General features: G+C 45.4%; 2 long non-coding RNA genes across 2 annotated transcripts in view; both read right to left on the reverse strand.

The window, feature by feature from the left end:
- Positions 1–23620, reverse strand: part of LOC310690078 — a 452048-nt gene that overhangs the window by 380911 nt on the left and 47517 nt on the right. The gene's annotated exons all lie outside the window — the stretch shown is intronic.
- On the reverse strand, positions 1537–12133 carry LOC310690071. The gene is made up of 2 exons (XR_014517865.1): positions 11995–12133; positions 1537–1660 (listed from the first exon to the last, which is right to left on the reverse strand). It is a non-coding gene; the product is annotated as an uncharacterized lncRNA (long non-coding RNA).

Raw genomic sequence — 23620 nt, forward strand, 5'->3', positions numbered from 1 at the left:
GCATCACAGGGGGCTGAAGAGACAACCGTTGGGGTTCCTTCCAGCCCTACAATTCTATGATTCTATGCATGTGGGGTTCAAACCTGCACCCCTGAGATTAAGAGCCTCATGTTCATCCCAGGGAGTAAACAGGACCCACAAAGCAGCCCTATTTGTGCCTCTCCAAGACTATTGGGAACGATTTCAGCACTGCGGCCTTTGAAATATAATAAGAGCCAGCTTGATCGGACCAAATGGCCATCCACGTCTGGCATCCTGTTTCCCACAGTGATTAAGCTGATGTCCTGGAAAAGCCCGCAAGCAGGACATAGAGGCAAAGGCCTTGCCCTGAGACTGCTCCCCAGCAGCTGGGACACAAGAGGTATAATAGCACCAAGCCAGCCAAATACTCAGATGATTTAATCGCGCTTGCTCAGGAAGTATCTGACCTAAGCGAGGCAAAGTTTGCTCGCTTCCCTCAGAAATCTAAATAGGGGTGATCCGATCTTTTTCATATTTTTAACCTTGGCTGCGGTTCCTCAGACTCACTGAATCTGGACGGAAGGAACCCATCTGGCCTCTCTGAAGTGCTTCACAGAGAAACACAGCCTTTTCCCTGTCGAGAGTGAGGGTGGGGGCATGGTGTGGGGGTGGAGTGTCCAGAGTGTCCAGAGTCCTAGGCGCAGGATTTTTAGGGGGCGTGAGCCATCCTGCTCTGCCTGCCGCCGGGGGTCTCCATTGTAAAGCAGCCAAATGGATTGGCAGCTGAATCTAACTTCAACACCTGTGGGTGGCAGGTTAGTTGAGAGATCTGCATTGGCTCCCAGTACATTTCAGAGCACAATTCAAAGTGTTGGTGTTGACCTTTAAAGCCCTAAACGGCCTCGGTCCTGTATACCTGAAGGAGCGTCTGAGATCCAGCGCCAAGGGCCTTCTGGCAGTTCCGTCATTGCGAGAAGTGAGGTTACAGGGAACCAGGCAGAGGGCCTTCTCGGTAGTGGCGCTGGCCCTGTGGAACGCCCTCCCTTCAGATGTCAAAGAGATAAACAACTATCTGACTTTTAGAAGACATCTGTAGGCAGCCCTGTTCAGGGAAGTTTTTAATGTGTGACATTTTAGTGTATTTTTGGTCTTTGTGGAAGCCGCCCAGAGTGGCTGGGGAAACCCAGCCAGATGGGCGGGGTACAAATATAAATAAATAAATAAATAAATAAATAAAAATAATGTGAGCCAGGTCAGGCTGTGGAGCACACCTCACTCTGCAACAGAGGGGAATAACTGGAAAGTGGTGCAACTCTGCTATGAATCACTGCCCTCCATCCTTATAGTGACCTCCTGGTTCTTTTCATTTCTTCCCATGTTACTTTATAGTACTGCAATGCAGCAGCCTAAGATTAATATATTCCCTACGTGCACTTGTGCTGAAATAGCCTTCCAGATTTGTGGGAAAATGCCTCTTGCAGATTGTTTAGCATATAATGCATAGGTGATCACAGGATATTCTGCATGTTTCCTCTCTGTGCTGATTAGAAAGGAGCATAATAAATAGATGGAGAATTGGCGATGGGGGATTTTGCTTTTGCTGAATATGTACAAATGGTGTTCCTTCCTGTTGTTCAGTCACATGCTTTCCTGGGTTTCAGATTCTGCCAGAAGAATGAGCTCTGGGCCAAGCAAACGCCTGCAAAACAAAGATTAAATGAAAGATAATCTCTACATGGTGCTCTTTGTTCTGAAGTGGTTTCCTGAAAACGTCCCAAGATGATTGATCCAAGATGACTCATCCAAGATGACAGCTCAGTAAATCTCAGGTATTTCAAGTCAAGGAGGCAGCACAATTGTGTCTCTGATGATCCAGGTGGTTTGGGAATATTTTCACTGAAGCAGCTTCATCATGAAATATTCATTTGCAGGAAAAATTGTACAAGAGGGAAAACAAAGGATTCCACCCCTGCGTAGGTGCTATTGAACACCTGATAAATTATCCAAAATGTATAAGAAGGTTCCTAATAATTGCTGGAAGTGCAAACAAACAAGTGGTCCTTTTTTATGTGGTGGAACTGTAAGAAAGCAAGGGGATTTTGGGAAATGATATATGATGAGATAAAAAAATGCTTAAAGTGATTACACACACACACACACACACACACACACAGTTTTTCTTCTAGGGATTATAGGGTCAGAAGTTCCAAAAAAGATGGTTAAATTGTTTATGTATGGAACTACATAGCAGCCAGGATTCTCTATTCACCAAAAAAGAAAGGAGAAGCAAGGTGATGGATGATGCAGAATCAGCAAAGCTAACAACTAAAATAAGAGAACTTAATAACTACTATTTTATGGAAGAATGAAAGGCTTTTTTAGACTGTTTAAAGAACCGTTACAATACGATGAATTTGTGAGCAGGATTTGAACTGTGAGCAACAGAAATCATTAGAGATAGTTGTATTGTATCAAGAAAAGAAAATTAAAAATCCACAAATTTCGTATAGAATTCCAGTACATAATAATTTTAACACACACAAAAAACCAAAGCCCCCACCTTGCAGCTCAGTTCAGGGTTTTAAACTAATTTTTTGTTACAGCGCATCAGTCACTAAGTTATGCACATGACCCTGGTTCCCAGGGCAACAGGCCTTGCAACCAAAGAGTGGATGTGGAACTCAAGCAGATGGGTCATCTAGTTTTGTGGGGACCCATCTTTGGGGAGACCTCAGCAGTTACTACAACTGCTATAACTAATCCAGAATGTGGAAGCTAGACTGGTGACTGGGAGTGGCTGCTGAGACCACATAACACTGGTCCCAAAAGACCTACATTGGCTCCCAGGATGTTTCCGAGCATAATTCAAAGTGTCGGTGCTGACCTTTAAAGCCCTAAACGGCCTCGGCCCAGTATACCTGAAGGAGCATCTCCACCCCCATCGTTCAGCCCAGACGCTGAGGTCCACCTCTGAGGGCCTTCTCATGGTTCCCTCCCTGTGAGATGTGAGGTTACAGGGAACCAGGCAGAGGGCCTTCTTGGTGGTGGTGCTCACCCTGTGGAACGCCGTCCCATCAGATGTCAAGGAAATAAACAACTATCTGACTTTTAGAAGGCATCTGAAGGCAGCCCTGCTTAGGGAAGTTTTTAATGTTTGAAGTTTTATCGCGTTTTTAATATTCCGTTGGAAGCCGCTCAGAGTGGCTGGGGAAAACCAGCCAAGATGGGCGGGGTATAATTAATTAATTAATTAATTAATTAATTAATTAATTACTACTGCTATGATGATCTGGCTCTGGCTGTTGAGCTCCGTGACAAGAACGGAAAAGCCACTCTATTTCTGGTCTATGTCAGATTTGCAAATGGTGCACTCAAAGGCCTTTCAAATTATATTAAAAGTACTTTCTCTCTCTATCTCTCTCCTTTCTCTCTCACTCACACATAGCTTTTTTTAGCATTAATATATTCTTCTTCTGCCCTATGAAATTATACCGACTCAGAAGGTGCCAGGTTCCTGTCTGTTTAATATTCAAGGCACACTTCAACCCATTAAGAGTGTGTGTGCGTGTGTGCCTGCTTTGGCACACGCCGATGGCTGCATTGAAACTATCCCAAGAAAAGTCCCTGGTCCATCCGTCCCCCCCTCCAGCTTTCTTTCCAAGCGGCTGCTTATTAGCCACATGGTGAGCACAATTATGCTGCAGCTCAGCTTTTAATAAATCATTGGCCACTTGGCGCTGATGAGGCTGCCGGCCTCTGGGTGTTCAAAGCACCGTCTGCAAGAGGGAAATAAACAGGGAGCCATTGCCCTGTTTGCAGCGGTGTATGTTATCTTAAAACCTGGTCAAAGCCTAATGTTGAGATGTTGGCTTATTCTGCAATCCCCACCTTTGGTGTTTCACAGCTGCAGTTCTGGCATCCGACTGTAACTGGACTCGGGGTGATGTAATGCGTGCGGGGAATCTGGGAGCCGAGAATGAGGAATACGGATAGTTAATTTGAAAGCGGTGGCGACGGGTCAAGGCAACGCTGGATGGGCCTGTAAGGTGGAACTCATTTGCAGAGGTGCTCCAGTACAGGCGTCAGAATAATTAGCGTGCCATTTTATGACAGCTCGCAACCACTACCGTAACAAGAGGCATGCCATTTCCTCGCTGCACCGGTCAGATAACGGAGAAAGAAATCTGCGCTAAATATATGAAAGGAGCATTTGCCACCTCTAAGCTGAAGGTGAGAGGAGAAGGTTGAAAAGTACCTTCCGCAGGATTTGAAGGTATACAACCAACAACCTAATCTGGATTTATGCTGCAGGAAGTGCTAAGAATACTGGGCTGGGTAGACTATTTGCAGTGTTTGTCAAACTTGGGTCTCCAGCTGCTGTTGGACTACAACTCCCATCATCCCTGACCACAGGTCTTGCTAGTGAGGGATGATGGGAGTTGTAGTCCAACAACAGCTGCAGACCAACGCTGAGAAGCACTGAAAAGCTAGCTTCCTATGTCCCTAAGCCTGTAAACAATAGGGCTGCCATACATCCAGATTTTCCTGGACATTACCGGGATTTCAAAGGCGGAATTCATGTACACTTTTGGGCAACCCTATCCAATGCTGTTTTTTTACAGTGGTAAAAGGTTTAAGGTGGTTTAAGGTTACCAGACATCCCCGTTTCCCGGGGACAGTCCCCAGATTTATGTATCAGCCCCCATACTGTGGTTTAGACTACAGCGCCACCCATGTCCCTGGGGGTGCACAATCAATAGCCATTTGAAAGGGAGAATTAGGAATGGATGTGCAAGACACAGCACTGAACATGTGTTGACTTTTGATATCGCTCCATTACAAAACAAAGTCTTGAAGATTTGGAAAAGCCGCCTTTCCTCTGGGGGAAATTGAAGGATAAGGGAACAGGTGAGCCTCCAGGAGGGGAACTCATGACATTCCATCTCCCATCAGCCTCAGCCACCATGGCCAGCAGTAGTGAATGATAGGAGCTGTAGTCCAGCAACGTATGGAGGGCCACCAATACTGTGTCTGTTGCATAGTGCACAGAGAAGAAGAGGAGTTTGGATTTGATATCCTGCTTTATCACTACCCGAAGGAGTCTCAAAGCGGCTAACATTCTCCTTTCCCTTCCTTCCCCACAACAAACACTCTGTGAGGTGAGTCAGACTGAGAGACTTCAGAGAAGTGTGACTGGCCCAAGGTCACCCAGCAGCTGCATGTGGAAGAGCGGAGACGCGAACCCGGTTCCCCAGATTACGACTCTACCGCTCTTAACCACTACACCACACTGGTACACTCTGATACATAGAGCTACACTGCATCTGAACTTGAAGTGATTCACTTTTTACAACAGGATTGTAAGCTGAATTAGTATGTACAGTACTCATTTCAATGGCATGCCTGTATTTGTGCTTTGAATCTTAAAAATGCAAAAAGCAGATGTCCCCATAAAAGCCCCCTTTCTTCCTCTCTTTTATCTCTTTCTTCTTAGAGCATTTAGCTACTATACCAGACCGTAGTTCACAAATCAATTCCATTGTGATTATTTGTCTCTTTTATAGAGCCCAGGAACAATCCTTCAAGCAGTTGGCTCTATTTTAAGCCACGGGATCATAGGAAAGCTGCCTAGTGCTTTTTAAATGCACAAGCTTGCATTTAACGTTCACCACAGATTCGCCTCTCCACGAATTCCTAGCACACGTGGCACAAATCCAAATGGTACTTTTTTTGGTATGCTGTATTGTACCAAATACAGGGGACACGGGTGGCGCTGTGGGTTAAACCACAGAGCCTAGGACTTGCCGATCGGAAGGTCGGCGGTTCGAATCCCCGCGACGCGGTGAGCTCCCGTTGCTCGGTCCCTGCTCCTGCCAACCTAGCAGTTTGAAAGCACGTCAAAGTGCAAGTAGATAAATAGCTACCGCTCCGGCGGGAAGGTAAACGGCATTTCCGTGCACTGCTCTGGTTCACCAGAAGCGGCTTAATCATGATGGCCACATGACCCAGAAGCTGTACGCCGGCTCCCTCGGCCAATAGAGAGAGATGAGTGCCGCAACCCCAGAGTCGGCCACGATTGGACCCAACGGTCAGGGGTCCCTTCACCTTCACCTTTTTATTGTACCAAATGCCACTTTCCTCCTCCTTGCTAAATATTCTGGCCAAGCAGGCACCATTTTTTCAGCACAATTATTGCGCATACCTCTTCGTTAGAAAAGCAATGCAAGTTGAGGCAAGTATTTGGGATTATATATACATTAACATTGAATATCAAGTTCTTGGCTCGATCTTAGCAGTGTTTTCCTTACACATTAGTTGAACAATTTATTATTTGCTTCTACAAGTTCAAAGTTGCTCCATAGACCAAGTTTAGAGCACTCCCCCCTTTTTTCAGGGCCATATTCTGAAGTGAGCAAGGGCTGAGAGGCCAACAGAATTGTTGAATTGGAAGGGACCACAATGGTCATTCAGTCCAACCCCTGCAATGAAGGAATCTTTTGCCCAACATGGGGTTCAAACCCACGATCCTGAGATTAAGTGTCTTACGCTCTACCAATTGAGCTATCCCAGCATATATCTTGAGAACACCAAGTAAACAGGCAAAGGGTTCTTCAAATGCCTCCATGCTAGCAATGGGCAAATAATCCATTCAGTCTAGAACTGGGCTAAATTAATGATATCTATCTAAGGGACGTGGGTGGTGCTGTGGGTTAAACCACAGAGCCTAGGACTTGCCGATCAGAAGGTTGGCGGTTCGAATCCCCGCGACAGGGTGAGCTCCCGTTGCTCAGTCCCTGCTCCTGCCAACCTAGCAGTTTGAAATCACGTCAAAGTGCAAGTAGATAAAGAGGTACCGCTGTGGCAGGAAGGTAAATGGCGTTTCTGTGCGCTGCTCTGGTTCGCCAGAAGCGGCTTAGTCATGCTGGCCACATGACCCAGAAGCTGTACGCCGGCTCCCTCGGCCAATAAAGCGAGACGAGTGCTGCAACCCCAGAGTCAGCCACGACTGGACCTAATGGTCAGGGGTGCCTTTACCTTTAACTTTATCTATCTATATCTCAAAATAGCTCCCCCTCCCTGGCCCAATTTGAAAATTCAGAAACCATGTCATACCAGCCTCCTCCTTACAACCTCCTCACACATACCACAAGCCTCCCAAACTCCAAAATAAAAGCCTGCCCAAAACACAAGGACCTGAGCCCCACTTTGAGTCCACATTTACAACTGTTCTGTCAGTTGAGTGATGGGAGGATGAATTACCACTGGGAGGAACGCAGAGAGAAGAAATGGCATGGCGCATCTGCAGCAACGCAACTGGACGCCTTCATCTGCCCCAGCTGCAACAAAACAGGTCTCTCCTGCATTGGTTCCCTACAGCCACAGCAGGTGCTGCAACCTTCCAACACTCCCAAAGGCATCACTCCTCCATTGTCTCCTGAGACAGTCGGGGTTTTGACCCAGAGGTCCTGTACTGCTGCAGCAGAATTCATTCAATAAATAAACAGCAAGGCATCCTTCATAGGTACCCTTTTATCAGTGGTCTTGCCAGGTGCGCGGCCTGGGAGTCATTCTGGACTCACAGCTGTCCATGGAGGCGCAGGTCAATTCTGTGTCCAGGGCAGCTGTTTATCAGCTCCATCTGGTATGCAGGCTGAGACCCTATCTGCCTGCGGACTGTCTTGCCAGAGTGGTGCATGCTCTAATTATCTCCCGCTTGGACTACTGCAATGCGCTGTATGTGGGGCTACCTTTGAAGGTGACCCAGAAACTACAAATAATCCAGAATGCAGCAGCTAGACTGGTGACTGGGAGTGGCCGCCGAGACCATATAACACCGGTCCGGAAAGACTGACACTGGCTCCCAGGACGTTTCCGAGCACAATTCAAAGTGTCGGTGCTGACCTTTAAAGCCCTAAACGGCCTCGGTCCAGTATACCTGAAGGAGCATCTCCACCCCCATCGTTCTGCCCGGACACTGAGGTCCAGTGCCAAGGGCCTTCTGGCAGTTCCCTCGCTGCGAGAAGCAAAGTTACAGGGAACCAGGCAGAGGGCCTTCTCAGTAGTGGCACCTGCCCTGTGGAACACCCTCCCACCAGATTAAAACAGGGATGAGGAGCCTGTGTTCCTCCTTGGATATGTTGGACTACAATTCCCAGCATGCCTTCTCATTTTCCATGCTGGCTGAGGCTGGTGGGAGTTTGAGTCCAGCAACTTCTTAAAATAGGTCCAGGTCCCCTGTCTCTGCACTAAAGGTGCTCAGAAGGCCAACTATCTTGTCTGATTGCCAAAATATTTGCAATATCTATGTACCATCTGGTGACTGCTCACATCATTAACCAAAGGTGCTTTATGAGAAATAGATATATGCCAACAGCAAATGGTTAGTAATTGAATTCAAAGGATTCACTGGCGGCGTTCCAGAGCTGCGCTAGCGGTAGTTAACCCTGCGGAAGCTCAGCAAAACCATCAATTAATCCATTAATGTTTGTTTGTTTCTTATGTGAGTGCCCTGCCCTTCTGCCAAGATATTCAGAGCAGCAACATACATGAGATTTCCACTTTAGGGATTGTGTGTGATAGGAGACAGTGATCATCCAATGAGCTTTGCAAACAAATGGACTGCCCAGGCATAACTTGGAAGATTCTGTTATCCATCTAATTGTTAATCTGCTGTACAGCCCCGCCCCCAAAGCCACTTGCAGATCAATAAAAACAAGACAGTTCCTGCTTTCAGTCTAAAACAGTGATGGCCAAACTTGGCCCGCCAGCTGTTTTGGGACTACAACTCCCATCACCCCTAGCTAACAGGACCAGTGGTCAGGGATGATGGGAACTGTAGTCCCAAAACAGCTGGAGGGCCAAGTTTGGCCGTCACTGATCTAAAAGATGCAGCATAGAAAGTAAATGTTTCAGGAGGGAGGAAATAAATGAATAAGAAATGGAGAACCAAAACTGACAGATCCACCCACCCTTGCCAGTTCTTACTTAATATTGTCACTTAGAATTACAGTGGTGCCCCGCAAGACGAATGCCTCGCAAGACGAAAGGGTTTTGCGGTTCTTGAGCTGCTTTGCAAGACGAATTTCCCTATGGGCTTGCTTCGCAAGACGAAAACGTCTTGCAAGTTTGTTTCCTTTTTCTTAACACCGTTAATACAGTTGCGACTTGACTTCGAGGAGCAACTCATAGAACGCGGTGTGGTAGCCTTTTTTGAGGTTTTTGGTGATTTTTGAAGCTTTTCCAAAACTTTTCCGACACCGTGCTTCGCAAGACGAAAAATTCGCTAGGCGAAAAAACTCGCGGAACGAATTAATTTTGTCTTGCGAGGCACCACTGTATAGAATTGTAGAGTTGGAAGGGACTCTCAAGATCATCTAGTCCAACCCTCTGCAATGCAGGATTATGCAGCTGTCCCATATGGGGATAAAATCTGCAGTCTTGGCGTTATCAGCACTACGCTCTAACCAAGTGAGCGACCTCTAACATTTACAATGTGGTTCTCCAGCCAAGTAATGTGTACCAAAATGCATGTACTAGTGAAGAGTATGCATATGAATGCATATATTTTAGGGAAAAAATAACCAAAAAAAAATGTGTGTGTGTTATGCTAAATTCACAGGGGCGATTCAGAGCTGCATTTGCTTCATTTCTTCTTTTTTTAAAAAAAGGTAGTTTTGTTGCTAAAGCTGTATTACGATATTTGAGGCTACATTTCCTCAAATGTAATCACAGTAAAATTTATTTTAACTCTGCATTGTGGCCACCGGTTTGAAGAGTTTTTTCCTGAACAAGTTGGCTATTATCCTTTTCTGAATGGCCAGTGCCACACACACACACACACACACACACACACACACACACACACACACACTTCCAGTTAATTCAGTACAATGTGACCTCAGCAATTCTCAACATCAGGCTACTAGCATGAAGTTCTGAACTTTTACAATTCCTGGCAGCGACCCCCACAAATACTAGAACAACCAAGGCCCCATTTTACAGGACTGGAATTCCAAGAAGCCGTATAACTTCTAGGAATGTTGCTATATAACATTTTCATACTTTAGGGAAATCATAGCAATGAAATAATGCTCTCCACAAGGCCAAAGTTTTAAAAATGAGACAGTAACACTTTACAGAAGCCTATCGAAGAAAACGATGGACATATTTTATGCCATGGATAGGCAAACTAAGGCCCGGGGGCCGGATCCGTCCCAATCGCCTTATAAATCCGGCCTGCGGACGGTCTGGGAACCAGCCTGTTTTTACATGAGTAGAATGTGTCCTTTTATTTAAAATGCATCTCTGGGTTATTTGTGGGGCCTGCCCGGTGTTTTTACATGAGTAGAATGTGTGCTTTTATTTAAAATGCATCTCTGGGTTATCCATTTCAATCAATACAACTTCATTCAAATCTCCCATCAAAATTATCTTTCCATTCTCAAATTCCCAAAGCTTCTCTTCCAATTTCCTGTAAAATTCGGATTTATTATTTGGGGCATACACTCCTGGGTTATTTGTGGGGCATAGAAATTCGTTCATTTTTGTCAGGGAACTGACATCGGAGCAGAGGGGAGAGGCGAGGCTCCCGGATTCTGCAGGAGAGGGAACGAGTAAGGGAAGAGAGAGAACGTCATCTGGGGAAGGAATCCAGGTGACACCAGGAAGAAGGGAGAGGCAGAGAGCATCTCGGAGGTGAGGCTCCGAGACTCTTCCAGTGAAGTCAGTGAGGAGGGTGGAGGACCACCACTCGGCACGCCCATTCTGCGCAGAAGGCTTCCGCGCAGAGAGGCGAGGCGGAGGTTGTCTGTTAAGGAATTCTTATGCTGGAGGAAATTTAGGAGACGCCCACTCACGGATTCTGCTAGCGACTGGGCAGCTGCGTCAGGGGCTGCTCAGTCAGGGAAAGACACAACCACCCCTTAAGCAGTTTGGAACAGCTGGAGGTTTACACACAAGCAACCCCAATTCCCGTGACAATTTTTTTCTTTTCAAAATATAGTCTGGCCACCCACAACGTCTGAGGGACAGTGGACCAGCCCCCTGCTGAAAAAGTTTGCTAACCCCTGTTTTATGCCATAGGAGAGGGTGGGGGAGAAACCTAAACGGAATGAAGTTCAGTGGTGCCTCGCAAGACGAAATTAATTCGTTCCGCGAGTTTTTCGTCTAGCGAATTTTTCGTCTTGCGAAGCACGGTGTCGGGAAAGTTTTGGAAAAGCTTCAAAAATCACCAAAGTCTTCAAAAACCTCAAAAAAGGCTACCACACCGTGTTCTATGAGTTGCTCCTCGAAGTCAAGTCGCAACTGTATTAACGGTGTTAAGAAAAAGGAAACAAACTTGCAAGACGTTTTCGTCTTGCGAAGCAAGCCCATAGGGAAATTCGTCTTGCGAAGCAGCTCAAAAAACGCAAAACCCTTTCATCTAGCGAGTTTTTCGTCTTGCGAGGCATTCGTCTTGCGGGGCACCACTGTAGCCCAACCCACAGATCTTGTTATGCTTTTGAATCTTTCAGACTGTTTCACTGTGCTGTAGGCCACACGACTGTCTTTCTCTGAAGACCAAGACCAGAAAAATAAATGTTTCAAGCAGAGGCTACTAGGTTCAATTTCCAGAATCTCCAGTTAAATGGACAACTGTACCATCTACCATTGTGAATGGGCCAAGGGTTACTAGCATGGAGCCTACAAATGTTGTTGAACTACAACTCTTGCCATCCACAAGTACTGCGTACCCCTAGGCCTGATAACAAGAGATTGCACCCCCTACAACGCAACACAACACAACACAACACAACACAACACAACACAACACACGCCTTCCTGGGTGCCACGATCCAGGTTTCAAGCAAGTATTCCTGGTTGAGAGAACCCCAGCAGAAATTTTAAATCACAAAACATGCAGCAAAACACAGCATGAAAAATATAAGGCTGTTTGACCTTTAAAATTATGCCTTGCAAGTTCCAAAACTTCCCTTTTCCCCAGAGCTTAGAAAAACTGTGCAAGTTTGGTTAAGTTAGAGATGGTCTACTTACAAACTCCTCAATTCACGTGCTTTATCCATGCAGCATTCAGAAAAAACGTTGCCCAGGCAGTAAAACTAGGCTTAGCTATAGTGGTCCCTCAATCACTGGTCTAGGAACTCATCAGTGGCTTCACCTGATGACTTCATCAGCTGGGCAACAATGGCTTGATTACCTAGTTCCTCCCAAGGTGAGTCAAGCCCTCCAGGATAGCTTACTCTATGGTATTAACCCCTTAATGTCTTAATTAGACTTTAGCATGTTGGTTATGTGAGTATTGTTATCCCACGTTTTTCTCCTCCTCCCTGATGCTCCCCACAACTGAGTGAGTAGTAGATGTTTTATGATTTGTAGAGCTGGAAGGCAGAATGTGAGTGTGATGTGTAGTAAATCAAGTTGTGCCTTGATAAACGGGAGCACAAAGAGGAAAGGGATCCCAACTCTAGAGATGTTTCAAAATGTGCTGCTGTGTTTTTTGTTATTTTATTGCATTTGATTATACCTTTGCATGGCATTGTCGTCTTTCAGCTTCATAAGTAAAGGTAAAGGGATCCCTGACCATTAGGTCCAGTCGTGACCGACTCTGGGGTTGCGGCGCTCATCTCGCTTTATTGGCCGAGGGAGCTGGTGTACAGCTTCCGGGTCCGATCAGAAGGTCGGTGGTTCGAATCCCTGTGACGGGGTGAGCTCCTGTTGCTCGGTCCCTGCTCCTGCCAACCTAGCAGTTTGAAAGCACATCAAAGTGCAAGTAGATAAATAGGTACCGCTCCGGCGGGAAGGTAAACGGTGTTTTCGTGTGTTGCTCTGGTTTGCCAGAAGCGGCTTAGTCATGCTGGCCACACGACCCAGAAGCTGTACGCTGGCTCCCCATAGTTTGTTATATATACTGTATTTGTTGTTTGATCACTTAGTGATGGTCTTTAGTATGAAGTGGTATCTAACTATATATGACAGAGAGAGAGAGAGAGAGGTTGTGTACAGTACTTCCTCCAAGACTGTAAGTAGTATTCCTCTGGTTGCTAGAAACAGCAAGTTTCACCGTGGTCTTGCTTGTGGGTTTCCCATGGGCATCTTCTGAGAACAGGATGTGGACTAGATGAGCCTTACTTGATACAGCTGGGCTTTTCTTATGCTCTTAATCTTGCCCACAAATTTCTAAACAAAATGGTAGTGGGGAGGCAGTGGCAGGTTGAACTGTTTGTGATTCTTTCAAGCAGATCTTATTAATAAAATCCATTACAGTCATACCTCGGGTTGAAGTAGCTTCAGGATGAATATTTTTGGGTTGCGCTCTGCGGCGACCCAGAAGTAACAGAGCACATTGCTTCCAGGTTTTGCCACTCGTGCATGCGCAGACGCTCAAAATGACGGCATGCGCGGAAGCGGCGACATGCGCAGACGTGCAGTCACATCTTACATTTACTTCAGGATGCGAACTGGGCTCTGGAACGGATCCCGTTCGGATCCAGAGGTACACTGTACTGTGCTCTTAGGTCCACCACTTTTTAAAGGTATTTAATAAAGCAGCATTAGATAGGGTTGCCAAAAAGTAAAAACCAGGACACCCCAAAAGTTGTTGAGCTTGCCTAAGATTCAGGACAAAACGCCACATTTCAGAATTTCCCCCCAGAGGTCAATTCCGCCTTTGGAATCCCAGTAATGTCCAGGAAAAATCTGTACATATGGCAACCCTACATTTGAACAGTTGGGCTGTGAGGGACAGACGAAGCAATGAATACCCTGAGGGGACTTGGAAAAGAGCAATTAATTTTGGAGTACATAGGATATGGGGAAAGGAACAATTCATTCTGCGGGAAATAACTAAGAGACAAGGTTGGGGGAGTGGGGAAAAGAGGAATTAATTCGAAGGTGGGGTTAGGGAATGAACAAACATTTATTGAGTACAGGTGAGAGGAAAAGAGCCATGAATTCAGAACAGTGTGTTTGTTTCTATGAAGGAGAGAAAACCTAGCAGCAGTGAATTGTTTTCATATGTGAAGGTTGGGGATGACTTTCATAATACTGCAAATATTGGCTAGGAAGTTGGTAGAGATCCCCCCTCCCCCTTTCCATGTAAGAACATAATTCAGGAAGACTCTCACATCTGAGGAAATTGATTGGTGGTGGGTTCATGACAGACTAAATGTTTTTTTCTGAGGGGTTGGCTAATTGGAGATTAGTGGGTGGTGTTTTTGCATATCCTCAAGGGCAAACTTTTTTAAAAAACAAAAAACCCAGTGAGTTTTCTATTCAGTTCTTTTCTTCTAGAAAATAGGTGTCGGTACAGTGTATCCTTGAGTACTCCCATGAAAAAACACTGATTTTATAACAATTCAAGGAGTGAACCCACTGGGAGCATCTTGTTGACAAAGGTGCCCTTCAAATCTGGAGCTGATAGTAAATATGGTACATTTGATTCAGCCATAACATACAGAGCACACAAATAACTGTTCCCATAACATAATCTATTGCAGCCTCTGTTTTACAGCCCACATCCTAAAGCTTGCTAGGAACCACTGCTTCAGTCCTAACCCTATTTACCTGGGAATAAACCTAATAGAACTCAGTGGTATGGATTGTACTGTAAACTGTAAAAATATTACTAGGAACTGTGCTGAGCTGAATTCAGTAGGATTAATACCAGTAAAATATCTTTAAGATTATAGCTGCAGGCTGCAATCCCAACCCCATTTATGTAGGAGGAAACCCCACTGAATTAAACCGGGCTTACTTCTGAGTAAGCAAGATTAGGATTGGGCTATTGCACTCTTTTGCATTTGTCTAGTTTCTGTCTTGCCCTGTCTTTTAGCTTCCACCCTCAAAAAGTTTCATCACTTGCGATTCGGTTAAGCAAAACTTGGACAGGAACAGCTGGAGGAACACCTGCCGCAAGGCCTTTGATCTATTGAAATGCCACAACAGCTCCTAACGCTTGGGAAGTTTGCCTGGGGCAGGAAGCAGGCATGTAGGAAGCTTGATGCTGTCCAGCCGCTTCACTGTTTCTGTTGGTCCGCACTGTGTTGACATAGCAACTGCAATGGTAGGTAAATTTGTCATCCTGATGGGTCAAATGGAGCAGGGAGACTGGGCTCACTACATGTTCTACCACATTGCAGGGTCTGCAGGTGTCTCTCAATATCTTACCTAAAATAAAGCAGATAAAACCCTCACTCCTCAGGTTTCATTGCTGTATTTTCAACATTGTTGTTGCTATTATTATTATTATTATTATTATTATTATTATTATTATTATTATACCCCACCCATCTGGCTGGGTTTCCCCAGCCACTCTGGGCAGCTTCCAGCAAAACATGATGAAACGTCAAACGTTAAAAACTTCCCAATACAGGGATGCTTTCAGACGTCTCCTAAAAGCTGTGTAGTTCTTTATATCCTTGACATTTGATGGGAGGGTGTTGTAATGTAGCGTGGCCTACCATCAATATAGTTGGCAAGCATCTCATTTTTGCTTAAATTTTATGGCTTAATACATACACTCTCTAACACAGATGCCTACTGCCATTGCAAAGCTATGACTGGAAAATAATAGAATGGTTGTCCCTGGGCCCAGAGTGTTTTTATTGCAAGTGTATGCAGCAACATAGGGACGCGGGTGGCGCTGTGGTCTAAAACACTGAGCCTAGGGCTTGCCGATCAGAAGGTCACTGGTTCGAATCCCCGCAACGAGGTGAGCTCCCATTGCTCTGTCCCAGCTCTTGCCAACCTAGCAGCTCGAAAGCACATCAAAGTGCAAGTAGATAAACAGGTACCGCTCCAGCGGGAAGGTAAACGGTGTTTCTGTGCGCTGTTCTAGTTCGCCAGAAGCGGCTTAGTCATGCTGGCCACATGACCCGGAAGCTGTCTGCGGACAAACACCGGCTCCCTCGGCCTATAGAGTGAGATGAGCGCCGCAACCCCAGAGTCGTCTGTGACTGGACCTAACGGTCAGGGGTACCTTTATCTTTATGTAGCAACATGTCCTTAGTGCTTCAATAGTGCATTTGAAGCAGATTCATACTGAACTGCCCACCCATCATCCTACTTTAACAATTGCTGTTCTCCTGCAGTGCTCCTGTATTGTGGCATTCACATCCCATCCATTCCCTTGTCTATGTTTCTGTCATCCCCAACACCATCAAAAGCACAAATCATAAGGAATGCAGAATAAAAACAACCTGGGTCCCTCTTATTTAGGGCTGCCATACTTCCGGGATTTCCCAGAAGTATCCGGGATTCATCCGTCAAAAATAGGCCGGAATTTCTGAAAAGCGGTAAGAAAATGTCCGGGAAAACTTGGGTGTATGGCAACCCATGTCTGAAGTGTTGGTTTTTTGGTGAGTTTCCTTATATGTGGAGTTTTTGCAAAATCTTTGGCCCCAAAAGAAAAGGGGGGAAAGCTTGACAACTTTTGTGTCTGGATTCTCACTTTTTGAAAGCTGGACCATAAAGAAGGCTGATCGCCGAAGAATCCCATGAACTGCAAGAAGATCAAACCTCTCCATTCTTAAGGAAATCAGCCCTGAGTGCTCACTGGAAGGACAGATCCTGAAGCTGAGGCTCCAGTACTTTGGCCACCTCATGAGAAGAGAGAACTCCCTGGAAAAGACCCTGATGTTGGGAAAGATGGAGGGCACAAGGAGAAGGGGACAGCAGAGGACGAGATGGTTGGACAGTGTTCTTGAAGCTACCAGCATGAATTTGACCAAGCTGCGGGAGGCAGTGGAAGACAGGAGTGCCTTGCATGCTCCAGTCCATGGGGTCACAAAGAGTCGGACACGACTAAACAACTAAACAACAACACAACACTCTTAATGTAAATTGTCTCCAAACCAAAAGCCAGGCATGGCACCAGGTTTTTCTACAATCTTAGCATCACTATTGCTGGATTCCAACACAGCGTTATGAGTCCTGAGCCCCCCTTGTGATCAAGGATGGATTGACAAGCTCAGACTGATGAGGAGGAAGCAGAAGGGAGCTGAATCGTGGGGACTGGGAGTGGAGGACGGATGTTCTCTCTTTTCCACTCCTTTTGCAGAGTGAAAAGCTTCACTGAGAGCTGAGTGGGGCATTGACCACTGCAGGGGATGGCTGAGCTAAAGGGGTGATCAGCAGTCTTACTCTCCCATAAGCGCCATGGATCTGGGCCCATAATCCTGTTGTTGGAATACTGCCGGGGAGACGGGGGCATTTGGCAGGCCCCCAGCTTGCTCCAGCCACCGGCCGACAGCTTAACAATCTCCAGTACAGCATCAATCAGTCAGCGACTCGGGCCTCAGTAGCCTTCTGAAGCTACCAAGCACACTAATTAGCAGAGTGAATAAATCTCCACAACAGAAGTGGCAGACAGAGATGTGTGTAAGCATATTGACAAGCTTTTATTCAGCATAGTTCAGGAACAAAGGGGAAGAAACATGTCTGCTTCCCTTCGTGTCCAGCAAAATAGCAGTAACACAAAAGCTATAGACAAAACGGAAGTTCCCAGCAGACTGTGCTGGAATGTAAACAGGCATGTGACACACAATAGTCCTGCCTGTCCCTTTTAAGGTGGAACGGAACTATATCCTAACAAGCAGAGGCTGAACCGCAGTCGGAAGGGGAGGGCTCATCTTGGTCGCCAAGGGCCAGAAGGTGCCTTCATCGACTCTCCCACCCAGACTGAATGTGGGTTTACAAACTCAACATTCTCACAAGGCAAAAGAGCTTCATCTTAAAAAGCTTGGCATGAAGGGCATGGGAACATATTAGGACATATTTGTCGCTTCTGTTCAGTTCTGAAATTCTTGCCCGCCTCATGAACTCTTGACTCCTCCTGCTATGCCTACTACTGAGCTTATGCCATTACTTGCCTGAATAAAGATCTGTGTCTTACACGCAGGTAAGAGTCGTTGTGTTTTGGGAGGGAGGCAGGACAGACAGCGTACGATGGGCAGGAATACAGCATCTCATACCCGATTCAATAACTTGTCCTCATGCATAACAAATCTATCTGCATTCACGTTCCTAGCAGATTTATCAAAATTGGACGCAGTAATAAAACTTCGAAACTGTAAAGTAGACTCGGGTTAATAAAAAGTTAAAAATGAAGCAGCTTGTAACAATGAGTGACTTGGTATTTCCTGGGAAAAAATTGGATGCAAAGGCAAGATGAAGAACAGATGGAAATTTCCATATATATTATGAATAAACAACAGCATAGTAGGGAGAACATAATCTTTGACACTAACTATTGGGCAGGATGGCAAGGGAGGATGGGAGTTCGAGTTGATTTCCCATCCCTCTCTCAAAGAAACACCAGGCAGTCAGGGAGCTAGACAAACTTTATTATCTGTCTTAGGAAACTCGTGAATCCACCTAGATACCACTCAATCCAGTTGCACCTAGTGAATCAACAATAGAATGATGCTATTGTTAATTATTTGATTTTATATCTCATCCTTCCTTTCACACACACTTCCTACACACTTGTCTTCCTGAACAAGAGTTTGGCAAAAGGTCTGCTCCAAGCTGCCAGTTTTTATAATGAGTTTTGTAAAAGCTTGCCTAAGTGTGTCAGTTTGGCCATATGGCGGCCATCTTTGGTTTCCTAGTGGAGCTCCTGCACCTTTAATGTAAGGGAGATGGATCTCTCTGCTGGTCTTCAGGAAAGGCCTTCTCCCGCTTGCCTTGACCCACCCTCCAGCCCTCAGAGCCTTTGGAGCTTTCAGAAGGAAGTTGCTATCACGGCCATTATGTGAATGTGTCTTGTGATGATCTGAGTGGAAGACTATGAGTCATCAGGGTGGGGAGGGCTGGTGGCTGTGAATTCAGCAGTGCTTAGTTTGCTTTTGGCCGTTAGTTTGTGAATGTTGCTAATATTGTTTTGTGCATTATGAGCGCTCTAACACTTTGTTAATTTTATAACACAACTTTTCTTGTGGCTGTAATGTTTGATCTATTTTTTAAAAGTTGTTTGGTTAAGAATGTTTTATAGAAGGCGGTTTTATGGATGATTTGTGAGTTATTTTCTGCAATTCATGTTGCAAGTGTGATGTTCTACTATGTGGTTATTTGCTGTATGTAAGCCACTTTGTGACTCACATGAGTGAAAAGAGGCACAGAAATAGAGGGTTACCTTGGTAGTTGAACGGCTTGGCTCCCGAACAAATCGGCTTGCAAACGCCTCAAAGTGTTCCGGTTTGCGAACGTTTTTCAGAAGTCGAACGTCCGACATGGCTTCCATGGCTTCTGATTGAGTCCAGGAAGCTCCTGCAGCCAACTGGAAGCCGCGCCTTGGTTTTCCAACCGTTTCGGGAGTCGAACAGATTCCGGGAATGAATTAAATTCAAGAACCAAGGTACCACTGTATAATAAACGAACGAAATGAAATCAGTGCATACATTATGGCTCAGCATAGAGATGCAGAGGTGGCGAAAGCTGCACATGTTGAAATTTCTGCCTGTCGTGCCGGCGTTAAAGGCCCAAGTGCCCTAGCTCTTTTTTTAAAAAATAATAATTCAAAATTACAAAACAGTGTTCAGTAGCAAAACAGCTCTTCAGGAGACTTCCTTCCAGATTGATTGGAAGTGGCAGAGAGAACCCATGTGCGCTTTTCCTATTTATTCTATTTAAATAACCATTAGTTCCTCCCGCCCTCACGCTAGACATTAATTAAGCGCTAATGTCTGGTTCTATTCAAGCTGGAATCCCTCAGGCTTTTTCTTAAAAAAAACAACACTGTTTACTTTTAAGGACACAGATCATGACTGTAACTTTGTGGGAAACACAAGTATACAAAAACTTACCGGACTGCCCAAAGTCCCACCTTCCTGATGCCACTGATAAGGTGTTCCTTCTAATCTTTCACCTGACAAGAAGATTTTCATCCAGGCTGTGGAGCCCCAAGAAGGTTGAGAACTTAGCAGAAGAATTCTTTTTTCCCCCCTGGGTCTCATTAGCATTGCCTACCAAGGGTCCCTTCATAATTAGTGGTGAAGGTGACCACCTGGAATCAATTCACAGAGGCAGCCAAGTGTGGTATTTTCCAATTTCCGAATCCCCAGGCAGGCATCTGCCACCATTATTCCAGCATCCTCTTGAGCCTGCTATCAACACTGTGTTTTGTAATGTCCTGTGTAGTATCTTTTCTCTTGGGCGCCATCATTGCCCTTCTGAAGATGTGCTTTACTAACAAGGTGCAAAGTGGTGGATAATGAATGTGCAAGATTATTAAACGTGGGACTCGGAATATGTGATTAAATACACCCAAAATGCAAATAGCGACCAAATGCACAGCAAGAATGTGTTGATGTGCTTCTTCCCAAGGGCTGGCATGAATAAATGAAGAGCAGTGGGGGACTCATGAAATCTGGTAGACACTTTCCTTTTCTTTCAAGGATGCATGTAAATACTCACTTGCTTCAGGACTGGGTTTGAGTAACAAGACTGAAAGTGATAATAATAATAATAATAATAATAATAATAATAATAATAATAATAATTTATTTATACCCCACCCATCTGGCTGGGTTTCCCAGCCACTCTGGGCGGCTTCCAACAGAATATTGAAAACACGATAAAACATCAAACATTAAACTTTCCTAAACAGGGCTGCCTTCAGATGTCTTCTAAAAGTCAGGTACAGTGGTACCTCGGGTTACATACACTTCAGGTTACATACGCTTCAGGTTACAGATTCCGCTAAACCAGAAATAGTACCTCGGGTCAAGAACTTTGCTTCAGGGTGAGAACATAAATCTTGCTCCGGTGGCGCGGCGGAAGCAGGAGGCCCCATTAGCTAAAGTGGTGCTTCAGGTTAAGAACAGTTTCGGGTTTAGTACGGACCTCCGGAACGAATTAAGTACTTAACCCGAGGTACCATTGTAGTTCTTTATTTCCTGGTTGGGAGGGTGTTCCACAGGGCGGGTGCCACTACTGAGAAGGCCCTCTGCCTGGTTCCCTGTAACCTCACTTCTCACAGTGAGGGAACCGCCAGAAGGCCATCGGAGCTGGACCTCAGTGTCCAGGCTGAACGATGGGGGTGGAGACGCTCCTTCAGGTATACTGGGCTGAAGCCATTTAGGGCTTTAAAGGTGAGCACCAACACTTTGAATTGTGCTTGGAAACATGGGAATATGGGGAAGGCACAGTGCCAATCTCTGCACCCTCTCCTGTAATGTGATTGGGCAAATTGCATGTTTTATTATAATTATTAATTTCTGTATCTCCCACCATCTGAAGATCACAGAGCAGTTAACAATATAAAAACACAAAAATGCATACCATAATAAGAAATGAAAACAATACCCCCCCCCCCAGTTTAAAAGGACATAGATAGTTTAATAAGCCAAAAGCACGGGAGAAGTGGAATGTTTTTTCTGTCTAGCACAAAATATTTTAGACACAAGAAACTATAACTATCCTGTCCAGTTTGGCCCTGAAAGAGAGACCAAGTATGTGAAAGAAAGAGATTTGATGGCAGACTTATTTCTTGTTTATGGTTAATTGTTATGATAATAGAATATTTTATTAGGTAGACCAGCCTTTCTCAAGCTTGGGTCTCCAGATGTTCTTGAACTACAACTCCCATCATCCCTGACCACAGCCCATGGCGTGGAATGATGGGAGCTGTAGTCCAACAACATTTAGGGACACAAGGTTGAGGAAGGCTGAGATACAGATGATGTGCAGTTGTTTGCATGTCGAGGTCCCCAGGGTCACCCCAATAACTCACACATCACACAGAATTTTTGTTTAAGATTTTTGGCATAATTTTGGCCACAACTTTATTAAAATACAAAAATGTGAGCGGTTGCTTAGGCATTGGTTGCGACTATCTGCCCCCACCATGGGGGACAGACTGACATTCCGCACAATGCGAAAGTCAGAATAGGGGAATACACTTGGGGATAGCGTCGGAGCAGGGAACCTGCCCTCAGCCCTCCCCAAATGCAACCAGGAGCTCATTGCTATGGCCCAAGCCCCCTTGACAGAGTGGACAAGCAATAGTTAGCCCCCAGTTCCTTTAACGGAATCCCTTGCAGCAGCAGCGTTAGAGGGGCAGGCACAGCCAATCCATGCCCCTCAACCAACCAAACCATAAACCAATGCCTAACCGTGAACCTTACAAGTTGTGACGATTTGCTACGCAGTAGGCAAAAACCAAGTGGCCCCAGCCAATCAGCCAGATGGACAAAATTCCTACCGGGCCCCTGCCCCAAAGCAGACGACCCTATGACAGGCATAGCAAGGTCAAAATGAACAACCCTATTCTAGGGAGGGAGGGACGGGCAATCCGATGCACTGTCGAAAAGAGGAAGCCCTAGCCTCGTGCAAGACGTTTTAGCATTTCTGGCTGTCAATCAACAAATGGCAACATTAACTTCTTCCCAACAACAAGGGAAGCCCTAATCGCATCAGTGGCTAACGGTCAATTAGCCCGCCCCCAACTTTGGAGTGTCCTGGCGGCCCCCACCGCAACACATGCTCTTCATGAAGGAGAACACGCTTTCACGTAACATGTTCCAGAAAGGGCTTCAGACTGTGTACATACCATACAATTAAAGCACTCTCCCCAAAGAATTATGGGAACTGAAGTTAATACCTCACGGAGCCACAATTCCCGGCACTCTTAACAAACTCCCAGGATTCATCTTGGTGCAAGCTTTATATGTAATTTAAATGTATGGTGTGTAAGCAGCCACATAGTGACGGCTTAGAAAAGGCATGTATGCATGCGGTCGATGGAAACATGACAGCTTTTAGCGTACAGTAATCAAGGCTTCATCACATCATAATATCTAGAGAAAGAGCATATGACAGCCACATGATCCAAAAAACAAATCCACTAGGATTCGTGGAGATAAAATGCATACCAGATGAATTCACAAAGGATCGCATTAATAAAAATAAAAATAAAAAGTTGTACAAATGTTTGCATTGTGATCTCAGCTATCAAATAAAAATCAGCCTAATGTGCTAATTTAATTACTTTGCTGTTCTTGCCGCTTTCCAACCGAGCGGTAATAGTACATGTTTGCGGCATTACATTCTGCACAGGACATTTGGCATGCGAATGAGCTGAGCAGTTTTTAATTGTAAAATTTGTCGCCTCTTATTTTCTGAGACGTCAGTTTTCAGTGCTGGATTTGGGGCCAATAAGCGCCCATAAACCAGTTATTACAGCGGCCGCTTGCCTGTCCCTGAAGTTAGGTCATGCACCACCGAAAGAGAGGTGAAATATACTCGGAGTCAAGTGTGAATTTCATTCTCTTTATTCAGCTCATAGTAGCAATGAATGAAACTTTCCCCAAAAGGTCTAGCTATACATACATTATTTACACAATGGGCCCCACGTGATTGGCTAATTCCGGGCTGCTCCTGTAGGCCAATCAGGTTGCATATTCACCTCTTCCAGAAGCCTGGTTGGCTGCTCCTGCAGGCCAATCAGGTTGCTGGTTCACTTCATCCAGGAGCCTGATTGGCTGCTCCTGAGGGCCAATCATGTTGCTGATTCACTTCCACTTGGAGCTGGATTGAGTGGCTCCTGCGGACCAATCAGACTGCTGCATTCTGGACCCTATTGATCTAGGATTCAGCTCAGTACATAACAACAGGACACAAAAGGGCAAATGTTTGCATTGAAATTTGTATGTGTTTCCAA

The sequence above is a fragment of the Podarcis liolepis genome (genome assembly GCF_965112155.1).
Source record: "Podarcis liolepis genome assembly, chromosome: 12".
In the NCBI taxonomy this organism is placed as follows: domain Eukaryota; kingdom Metazoa; phylum Chordata; class Lepidosauria; order Squamata; family Lacertidae; genus Podarcis; species Podarcis liolepis.